Here is an 11,043-nt window from a genome sequence, read left to right as displayed (position 1 = left end):
GCCACTGCCGGCCTGTGCCCAGCGAGGTGCCTGAGCCGCGTGCACGCACTCAGGAAGGGGTGCTGACAGACATCTGGAGCAGACTCTGGCAACCCCGACACTCCCGTCTCCCCTCCCTTGGGGGCGGGGGCTCAGCTGCCCGCCACAGAGGGAACTGGAGCCTGGCCCTTTGAAGCTGGACAGCCAATATCCACTTGCCTCAGCGCCCTCCTCTGGGCAGGTGCACGGGGCACCTAAGGGCTCCTTGTGATGTCCCACGATCCTCCATCCTCGTCCCCTCCAGCTTCTTCCTGCACCCCGTCTCTGGAAGGCAGCCTTCTCCTGGTCTCCTGGTCCAGCGCCGCCCTCTCTGCCAGCGAAGCACCCTCAGTGGCCACTCTATCCCCAGAACCACCCACCTCCTGGCACGTTCCTCTTCTCTGGGTGGGAAGGGCCTGGGTTTGAGGGCAGAGCCCAGGCCGAGGACATGGGCAGCTGGGTTCCTTCTCAGCCTGGATGGGCCACCCAGTCACCAGGGGACCTTGACATGCTGCTTCCTTTCTGTGGGTCTCAATTTCCCTAGCACTGACAGCAGCAGCAGTGACAAAAGAGGTTAGCCAGCCTCCGAGTTTTCCACACCCTGCCCCCCACAGCCCTGGGCGTCCTCAGAGCCCCCTCTCCTAAGTCCGTGGCCCCCACCCACCCCAGCCTGGGCCCTCACAGCAGCTCTTAGTTTGGAATCACTGCCACGTGCTGTTCCCTTTAAGGAAGGGTTTGGGGACAAGCGTGAAGCCCCCTGGCCTGGGTGGTGTCGAGGGGTCCCTGCAGTGCTGACTCTCAGGGACTGTGTTACTGGGGTCTGGCGGGAATCCAGCCCCCAGGGCCGCAGCAGCGTCACGCGGGAGCAGTGTCCTCCCTGCCCCCTCCTCCACGGTCGTCTGTGCCAGAGACGGTCAGACGGACACAAGCCCGGGGGCCTCAGCGCGCCCCACAGCGGGCCCCTGTGCCCAGGCCCAGCTCTGTTTTGTACACAAACACCCAGCACGGGGCACTGGCAACCTGCGGGCTGACTTTGTCTTTCCAACAACAACGCCCTTTTTTTCCTAAAGGCACCCGAGCACACTCTTTGGTTTGGAGGCAAGTAGAGGCCACAAGAGGAGCCTGGAGGAGGCGAGAGACTACAGTCATTTCTCAATCCCTGCGTCTCCCACTACCTGCACTGGGTGGGGTCACCCCACGCCACCCCTTCCAGCAGAGTGCCTGGCACACGGCACCACAGGCTCAGAATGACCGTGGGCTAGGACAAAAAGATGAACAAATGATTACTGACACGGGGCCCCAAGATCAGGGGCAGGCTTCTTGGAGGAGGCTAGCTACTCTTTGCTTGGCGGGACAGGAGGCCTCCAGATCTGGACAAGGGCCCCATGGGGGTGATTTTAGATGAGATTGAAATGCCTGTCAGACATCCAAGTGGCCGTGTCCCTGGCAGCTGGGAGATGATTTTGGAGTTAGGAGATGAGTCCAGGAAGAAGATATAAATTGGGGAGCTGTCAGCACAGAGATGGTGATGACAGTCTTGACACTGAATGAGATCAGCACGTTCTTCGTGCCCCCTCCTTGGTCCAGTAAGCCCAGAACTTCCCATGCAGGCTCGAGGCCGTGCAGCCCAGTGGGAGAGGGCTGGGGTTCTCCTGGCTTCCTAACACACTCACGTCCACTCGTTTAAAATTCCCAGGGCCCACGAGGCAGAGACACAGTTTTAATTAGAAGTTTTCACATTTCACATTAGGTCAAAGAATGTTAGTTGTCTCCAATGTCCATATGGATTGAGAAAAATACACCTCGGACAGAAAGAAAGACGATCAATTGAAACTGTTTAAAAGTTTTTCCATGAGGAATCGTGTGGGGCCTGAAAAAGAAATTTCTTTCATAGGCTTTAGAAAAGGTGACAGCTCTGCAAAGAAAATCACTCCCAGGTCACGGATTTTCTGCTTATAATTTTAATAGCATATTTCACTTAACCCTTTTGGGTTGGGGTTCCCAGGACCACCCCCGGGGTAGAGGACGCCCCCGGAGAACTCAGCATTGGACCCAGGCATGGCTAAGGCGTTTTTACAGCAGAAGAACACAGAGTGGATCAGCAAAGGAACAGGAGTTGGGTGAAGCCCAGCAGAAACCAGACACAAGCTTCCTCGAATCTCTCCTGGCCGGGTCACACAGGACGTGCCCAGTTCCCCCAGCAACGAGGTGTGACGACACGCGTACTGCTGTCTCCCGGGGAAGCTCGTGAGTCTCGGTCCCAGGCTCGTTCCTGGGCCGGGTCACGGAGGCCCCTCGACCGGCACGTGCCCACGCTCCTGACTCCCTGGAACGCGGAGAGCAGGCGCGCCATACCCCACGTCGTTGTCAGACAGTCTAGGTGCCGTGAGCGCTCTTATCATTTGAGGAACGGTGGGCGCCCTCCCAGGTCCCAGGTTTCTAACAATTGCTATTTACTCTCAGACTGTTTCAGATTATTTGCCATCAGATAAAGAGCAAGTCTACACAAGACATGCTCACTTTTCTGACCTCCCTCCTGCCTCGCTGGCTACTCCTTTGAGGCCTCCTTCACCAGTTCCTCTCATCTCCTTGACCCCTAGATGTGGGGTCAGCTCCCCGCCTCTCCCCCCGTCACTCCCACATCCATCCTGAGGGCTTTAAGTACCATCCACGGTGCAGCGATGCCCTGCAGTCCGCCCTCTCAGCATCCACAGTGGGTGGCAAATGGGCACCTGGAACCTGACGCGACTTTACGCCTTTATCCCCACTCCTCCCCGTCCCCAGCTCCCCAGCTCCCCAGCTCCATCTGGGGTCGTCCTGGCGTATCCCTTCTTCCCTCACAGCAGTGCCCCCAGCTAGACCCCTCAGTGTTGCCTCCAGCTGTGTCCTCCTCTGTCCGCTCCTGTGTCCCCTCCCTCCCAGGGCCAGCCACCACCTCAGACCTGGATGCTGCACTGACCTTTCTGGGCCACCTGCCTGCTCTCCTGTCCCTTGCAGACCAGTGTCCACACAGCGGCCAGAGGGAGCTGTCCGAGACGTGCCTCAGCCGTCCCTTCTTGCCTCCCCTCCACAGCCAGGGGCTCTGCACGGTCTCTCTGCCTGCCTCTCTGGAGTGGGCTTTTCCTGGCCTCCCCTCCCTCATCTGCTCCAGCTCACCGGCCCTTGTCTCACCAGCATCAAGCTCATCCCACCCAGCGCCTTGGCACTCTCCACTTCTCCGAGAAGTTCTGCTCCCAAACCTTCCCACGCGATGTGGGAGCAGGCTGGCCAGCCGAGGGAGGCAGTGGCTGCCATGTGCAGTGCTGGGAGCTGAAGGACAGGCACGAAGAAGAGAAGATGGCTGAGTGGGGGCAGCAAGGACACGTGGGACCCAACAGGCTGAGTTGGAGCCTGAGAGGAAGAACAGGGTCCCTAATGCATCTGTCCCCACCTCCAGGCCTACACCTTTGATGGTAGGATCACCTTCGGAGAAATTGCTGCCTTCTTCCTGGGCTAAGCACCTGCCTAACCCAGGAGTCAAGAAAGGCTCAAGGAAGGTCTCGCAGGAGCTGGAGCAGCTGTGGCCTGGCCGCCTGGCACTGAATCCATCCCTTGCAGGTGAGCAACACTGTGAGTGCCACAGCGGGCCCCTGGCGCCCTCACTTCTTCTGAGTGTGAGAGGATGTGGCTGCTCCCCCTCTGCCTTCACATCGAGTGCATCGGGGGGTAAGTCCGGGGCCCCCGCTGAGCTGGGCTATGCTGGAAGGGCGTTCTGGGAGCTTCAGTTCCAGCTCAGCCAAGGTGACCGCGCACAAACCCGTCAGGCCACCCAGAGCCAGAGCCTGGGCTGTCCCCAGGGAACCCATCATCCCTGGGAAGAAGGACCAGTCAGGAGACAAGTAAAACACTGCTGAACACACCCTTCCAGAAGTGTGGACCAGGGCCCAGGGGCCGTGGGAGGGAGAACTTATCTCTAGACGGGGGAGGGGAGAGGCCAGGAAAGGCCCCCAGGGAGGGACACCTGAGCTGGGTGGCGAAGCCTGGAGGGAGGCTGACCAGGCAGGGCCAAGGTCCTGGGGGAAGGGACAGCCCGAGCCAGCACCCGGGACTGGCATTTCTGTGCCTTGGGTTGGATGGTGCTCCCTTGAGAGGGCAGAAGGGAGGCGGGCGAGGGGCGGGCTTTTGGGGTGAGCTTTGGCCTTGCCAAGCCTTACATTCCTATCTAGAAAATGGGGCTGTTGGGAGAATTCAGGACAATATTTGTACAAGTATTGCACTATACCCACCGCCCAGCCCCAAAACTGGCTGTTCCTAAAATTGATGTCTTTGCTATTGGATCCTGAAAAGTCCAAGAGGAAGATGAGATTCCCTGTCTCTTTTCAGCAGTCACAGCCCCTCTTGAACTTGGGAATTTCCCAGAGTGCGAGGGGGTGGGGCCCAAGGGCTGGGACACAAGCGGGGCCTTCCTTCCGGGTCTTCCCCTGATGCCAGCCCTGATATCAGTTCCCCTACATACCCAGTGTACGTGAGTCTAAAACCAAAGCACTCTTTCTCTGCTCACTCCCCAGCTCCCTGCCTCCAGAATCCATTGTCTGCCATGGAGACAAACGGCCAAGGACAGCCGCCTGGGTTCCTTATCATCTCCACCTCCCTGCAAGCAGTGTCCCAAGGCCTATGGGCAGTTCTGGTGGGAACCTCGGGGAGACGAGAGGAAACAAGACAAATTTGAGGGCTCACTCTCATCTCCTAGCTGATATCATCTGAAATAAAAACCCTTTCCTTGCCATAAGCCAGGCATTCCAGTTTTTATTTGGCCCCTCTTGTGTGGTGGGTAAGGAACCTATGTTTGTAGGTAGTAACAATCTGGCGTGCCAGCCAGGAGGCTCTTGCCCGTGGCTCCACAGCCCAGGGCCGACTGGGATTTCCTGGGAAGCAGTCCAGCAGCTGCCTGGGTGACTTGCCCTAGGGACTGTCCCAGTACTTTCCGTCTGGCCCAGCATGCTGACCCTGGGCACATTTTCTCATGGCAAGGAAACAGGCTCCAGATTTGTTTGTCTGTTTGTTCTTCATTCTGTGGAGTCGGTGGACTCTGTCTGAAATGTGGTTAAGTCTCCTTGGGGACACCTGTGAACTTCCTTCCCCTCCTCTGGGGTCCCTTCCATTCATGGAGGGGCCATCTGGGGTCCTTCCCATTCACGGAGGGGCCACCTGGGGTCCCTTGTCCTTCACGGAGGAACCATCTGGGGTCCTTTCTGTTCGCGGAGGGGCATCTGGGCGTGCATTCGGAGTGGGAACAGTTGTAGGACTTTCTACCCTAAATCTGGGAACTGGTTCACTCATGCCTGGCTTTTCTGTGTCTGCATATGTGTGTCTGTCTGTCTCTGTGTATCAGAATGAGAAACACGCTGTCTGTCCCCAAGCAGAGCCCAGTGGGGCTAATTCTGAGTAGTGGTCTAATTATCTAATTACAGTCATAAGCCAATGTCTAAAAGGGATAATTTTCTTTTGTAACACTGCATGGCCACAATATTCTTTAAAACTCCAGAGAGAAAATGGCCAAACAATGGATCCTTAAATTGAGAAATTTTGGGAGAGCTCTCGTCATAAATAGCGTTTTATTGGTACCTATGAAAAGACCAAATTAAAAAGAAAATATAATGACTAGTCTTAAAAACTTAATCAAACTTGGGGTCTCAGCTTCTTCTTGTGGGCGTACAGATACTAATGAAAACATTAAGTTAACAAAGAGGAATCAGAAGGGAAGAGTCGCAGAGCTCATCCCAACTGGATGGAAATCTTTAGCTGGTTACTGCAAAGGAAAATGGGATAAATGGAACAGACATGAATAAAATTAAAACAAAGCTCTTAATAAAACACTGTGTAAGGTTGGATGGGCTAAAGGGACCCCCTAGTGGCCCCCCAACATTAAAGGACATCCGCCAGACCTATTCTATTCACTCCTGTTTGAAAAAATGCAAAAGGTCAGGAGGCAGAAATCACAGGGACACACGATCAACAATTGTTTGCGGCAACAGTCAGGCTGCTCAGGTTGATAAGACTGTAGAGATTAAAGTGTTTAATATTATGTGAAGAGGTTATGTCAACTTTGCCTGAATGATTTTTTGGGAATAAATCTTGTGTCTACCTGGGGATACTTTCCCTACATAATATTGTAATCCGAAACCTGTTAATGGAACGCTAATATGTTATAATTAAAAGTATAAGAGATGGTAAAATTAAGATAAAGTTTTCTAAAATTGCTATATTTATATGGGCTTCCTGTAAAATGATTACACCACTTTGTCTGATTGTATTATAGATTATGTTGTGGGCGTAAACACTGTGTCACTGACCGTTTCCCCTGCCTGATTCTGTGAAATCTAGAAACCCACCCTCAGGCTGTGTTAAACCTCCTAAAGAGATCTCACTTTAAAATGGTCAAAATGGGGCAATTTCAGTTTATTCAAATTGATGTAGGTAATTGGAAAAAGCCAGCTACAACCATGGGAAACCTATTTTAACCTTTCAAGGCTTCTAAATAAAGTCATAAATACTTTACTGCCTCTTTACGAGAAAATAATTAAATAATTAACCATGCCTGCAGCCGACCCCAAATCTGCTGCTTTCCTCTACTCTACCGCTGAGCTTCCCAGCAAGCTGAGCTCCACTTCAACTCCCCTGACATTCCTGATCTAAAATTGAACAAGTAAAAACAAGCAAACTTTTACAATAATTAAAAATTGTAATGGCTGTTCTGCGAAACCTGTTTCAGAAAAGAGAGGATTCAAAATCTCTCATGATGGACTGCAGTCTTTGATGAATATGTCGGAACTTCTAAAAGAAAAGTAATTTAGCATGATATAAAGCGACCTTTGGTGAATGAAAGCCTGTTTCAGTTTACCGCTTTGATTTAGAACGGACGCATCCTCGGAGCTGTCAGCACCAGATGTGACACAGACGGACAGCCTGGGTTTACTGGGCAAGTGGGCTCACGCCATCTCTGCCACAAACTTTATCAGCAAAACTGATAACTCAGGGTAATGACTAATTTTGTTTGCTGTTTCATGAGGTTTTTGTAGATGATCTAAATATAATTGCTAAAGACAGGTAAACTGAATGTAAAAGGATCAAAGTTTTGGGGAAAACTCTTTAATAATAATTATATGTATTATGGTGTATGCACAGAAAACAATTTCAAATGATGATTAACTGCTATAGTGTCACATGAAGTTTTTAAGAGTAATGTAAACATAATTGTTAAAACTGAGTAAGAGTTTTTAAGTACAATAATTATGTTTTATAGTCTGCATACTTAAAAAAACAGCTTCCAAAATCTTTTTGGAAACTTCAGCTTTATAGCTTTACTAGGTTAAATTAAATAATAACAGTTTACTGGGCATCTAGGTCATTTCCACATAAGATAAAATAATAAAGGCTAACTACCAAGCATAGCTTTGTCTGCTTTTGGTTTCTTATATCAAAGAAACTGAAAAGCTTAGGTTTATTGATAAACATGTCTTATGTGTTCTGAGGAACTTTCTATGAAAAAACGCACATTTCTAAAAGGTCTGTGTACAAGAAAAGTAAAATGTATGTTTACAGTTAAAAAAAAGGTATAAAGAGTGGAAATATTTTTGTTTCTTGAATTAAGAAAGATAAATTTGTCCTAAAGTACTGGAACAAATTCTGATGGAAAAGCTCGGTAACTGAAACTGTGTGACAGTGAAGCCCTGAGGAGTGTTCTGTCTGCTCAGTTTGGCTGAGATGAAATAAAAGTATTAAGTAAATAAGTTTCAATGTCAAGCGTAAACGGGTGCAAAACTAAAATTTGGCCTTCTCTCTCTTAAAAAGAGATACTCTTCTTAAACTTTTAGTCTGTTCTTAATAAAGAGGTTGTAAAAAATATTTTTCTTTACCTTCTAATATTTTTGACAAGCTCCACCACACACAAATATTCAAGTCCTGAACAAAGGCTTTCTTTTGACCTGGAAGACGAGGGAGAGTTTCTCTGTGGATTTTCAGAGGGCCCCTGGGACTTCTCAGAGAAATTTGCTCTCTTCCTATAAGAAAAAAATGCTAAGCTAATTAGGCTTATTTGGCATATTAGATTACATGGGAAACGTTGTCAGATGAGTAATGATAAACTTTCTTAAATGGTATTATGTGAATGAGTGTTATTGATATAAGTATTTTAAAAATTATCTAAAATTCTGATCTGTTCAGATTGTCAGCCATGATTCTGGTTATTATCTCGAAGTATCATATGTCACAAGAATGGTCAAGTGTCTTTGTCACTTACCATTTTTGAATGGTAATCATTTTTGAATGATTTGTTATTTACAGACAGTTGTTTTACTCTGGTGTTTTTGCAAATATGTTTCATCTTCAGAGAGATTCATGGAATGGACTCTGACACTCTAGAATACAGGTTTCCAATAAACTTTCAGATTATAAAACTGAACTGGGTAGGAAATTACAGAACTCTAACAGACAAACTGATGACTTCATGAAACTGCTGACAGAAGATTAAGATCAAGAACCAATTACACAGGACAGAATAAACTGATAGGGATGATTATAATTTTTATGGCTTTTTGCTTGACGTATTGCTGATTTTTGATGCTTTTGTTTTTTTACAGATTTAAGAAAAGCTTTTTCTCTATTCTCTTAAGGAACTATGATTTATAGCAATTTGTAAACAAAATTGAAGCATTTATCTTTTTCTGCCTATCTGAGCCCTCCAAAAATGTAAAAACTCCTGATGAGTAAGTATTCTTATTCTCATGGCAACATGGTTGCATGCATAAGTCCAATAAGAATCTGTTCTTCTTATAACAGGACACCATTGGAAACACCAGTTATAATACCAAGGCTTTGACTGGAACATCATATTTGAGAAAAACATACAGGCTCAGATATGACCAGACAGCTTTTGAGGAATGAAGGTTGACTTTCTGGAATAAAGCCACTTGGAAATATGGGCCTGGTACCATTCTTATGAGTTTCCAGTGACCTGGTAAGGTTGAGCAAAGGATGTCACTCCCTCTGGCAGGTACAAGAAACCTCAATATTTTGAGGACCTTGTGAACAGGGGAACTCACCCAAATCTGTAGGTACTGCAGGCGGAATCTGATGACAAGTTATTGGTCTGACTTTCCTGGTTTGGGGAGGACCTTAAAGAGATTCCTTATAAAAAAAATCCAGCAAAGCAGATTTGAAAGACCCTGTATAATCAATTGCTATTCTTGCTGTACTTACGTAAATAATTATGCCAAATTTATTAAAACTAGACTTATTTTGCAAACCAGTTAGTCTTAATTTAGCTATGTCTAATGAAATTGAGGGTGATTTTAGAGAGAGAAAACTTGTGTTTCAATAAAGACTATAATACATATTTGTGGATGTTGGATTTTGGTTTTGTCAATTGTCTTTAAGATTTTTGTTACATCTGTTAACTGGACTGGATCCTGAATTCTTCTAGCTTCCTGAAATATCTGGCTAGAAGCCTCCAAACTAACATTTTCAGAGTTTTTTTCCCCATCATTTTCATTAAAAATCATTGAAAACTAAACCTGCCCTTTTTTTCCTGTAGCCTTACAAACTGAAGCTGGAGGACCAGATGTAAACTTAAGAGAGATTCATGTCTGCTGCTGTGCAAGCCACTCAAAAAGCTACCTGAGTGCCTGATGACACCATCCGAGACATTTCAAACTGCAAAAGATGCTTCGACCCTGACTTCTAGGAATCTTGATTATCTTCCCCCTGGGCTCAGGAACTGGTTTATAATTTGCTCCAACCATAAACCTTGTTTTTCTCTTTTTGTTTCTCTAGAAAAACTTCTTATTAAATACCTGCTTACTTACTTGCATGATACAGGCCTAACTTTGGGAGCCTAGCTGAATCACCACCTTATGAAAAGACTGGTTCAGTAAGATGAAACAACCTATGCCCCATTTCAGCAGGAAGTTGCTAGATCAGTTGCCGCCACAAATCCCTCAAGATTGAGGGACGAACATAAAATAGAGGTGAATTGATACCAGCGCTGATATCAGTTTCCTTACATCAAACTCAGCATATATGGGGTTAATACCAAAACACTCATTCCCTGTTTACTCCTGGCTTCCTGGCTCCAGAATCCACTGTCCACCATGTGGACAGACACTGCCAAGGACAGCAACCTGGATTCGTTATCTCCTCCCAGCACAGGCTAGTGGGAAAGCTGCTGACCAGCAAGGTCATGGGCTCCCTCCTCTTTGCAAGTGTCTCAAGGCCAAAGAGAGGCTGGTGAGAAAGCTCTGACCAGCAAGGCCATATGCTCCCCCTCCCCTACCTAAAACCCCAAATAAAAACCCTTCCTTTCAGCTTTTTGGGGAGTTTGGGATTTCAGCACTAGCTGCCCTCTCTCCTTGCTCAGCATTGTGCAAAAATAAAATTCCTACTTTCTTCCACTGCACCCAGTGTCAGAGATTGGCTTGCTGTGTAACGGGTGAGCTAACTCACTTCAGGTTCGATCTCACTTGGGTGAGTCCCTATCTCTAAATATTATTTCCTACAGCTGCAGAATATGAGGATTATTCCAGAAGTGGCCTGAACCCCTGGGGTGGTTGGAAAACATGTGCCTCTCATTCTTTCAAAAGAGAATAACAGACCACGTCCTCAGGTGGGAAGGAGCACGTGTAATTACTGAAGGCTCCAGCAGAGATGGGGCAATGAGCGAGGTCACGTGGACCACGCGCATCAGTGAGGAGCAGCTGGGTTATGGTTAATAACAAATGAGACCTCGATCTCAGGGGCCTACTATCAGGTCTGTCCATCTCTCACGCAATGTGTCCACCACGTGGCTCTGCTGCATGGCCCCTTCCCTCTGGACTCAGGCTGCCAAGGCAGGCTCTGTCGGGAATGCCATCGTTGCCACAGAAGAAGGAGAAGTTGTCAAGCCCACGCCGGTTCTTGCAGCTGCTCAGCCCCTGTGCCCTGCCCGAGAGCAACAAGGGGCAGGGCCGCCAAATCCTCCAGGGAGGGAGGGGCCACCACAAGGGCCCTGAG

The sequence above is a fragment of the Equus quagga genome, chromosome 4 (assembly GCF_021613505.1).
Source record: "Equus quagga isolate Etosha38 chromosome 4, UCLA_HA_Equagga_1.0, whole genome shotgun sequence".
NCBI classification, from domain to species: domain Eukaryota; kingdom Metazoa; phylum Chordata; class Mammalia; order Perissodactyla; family Equidae; genus Equus; species Equus quagga.
Note: the sequence above shows the minus strand (reverse complement) of the source record.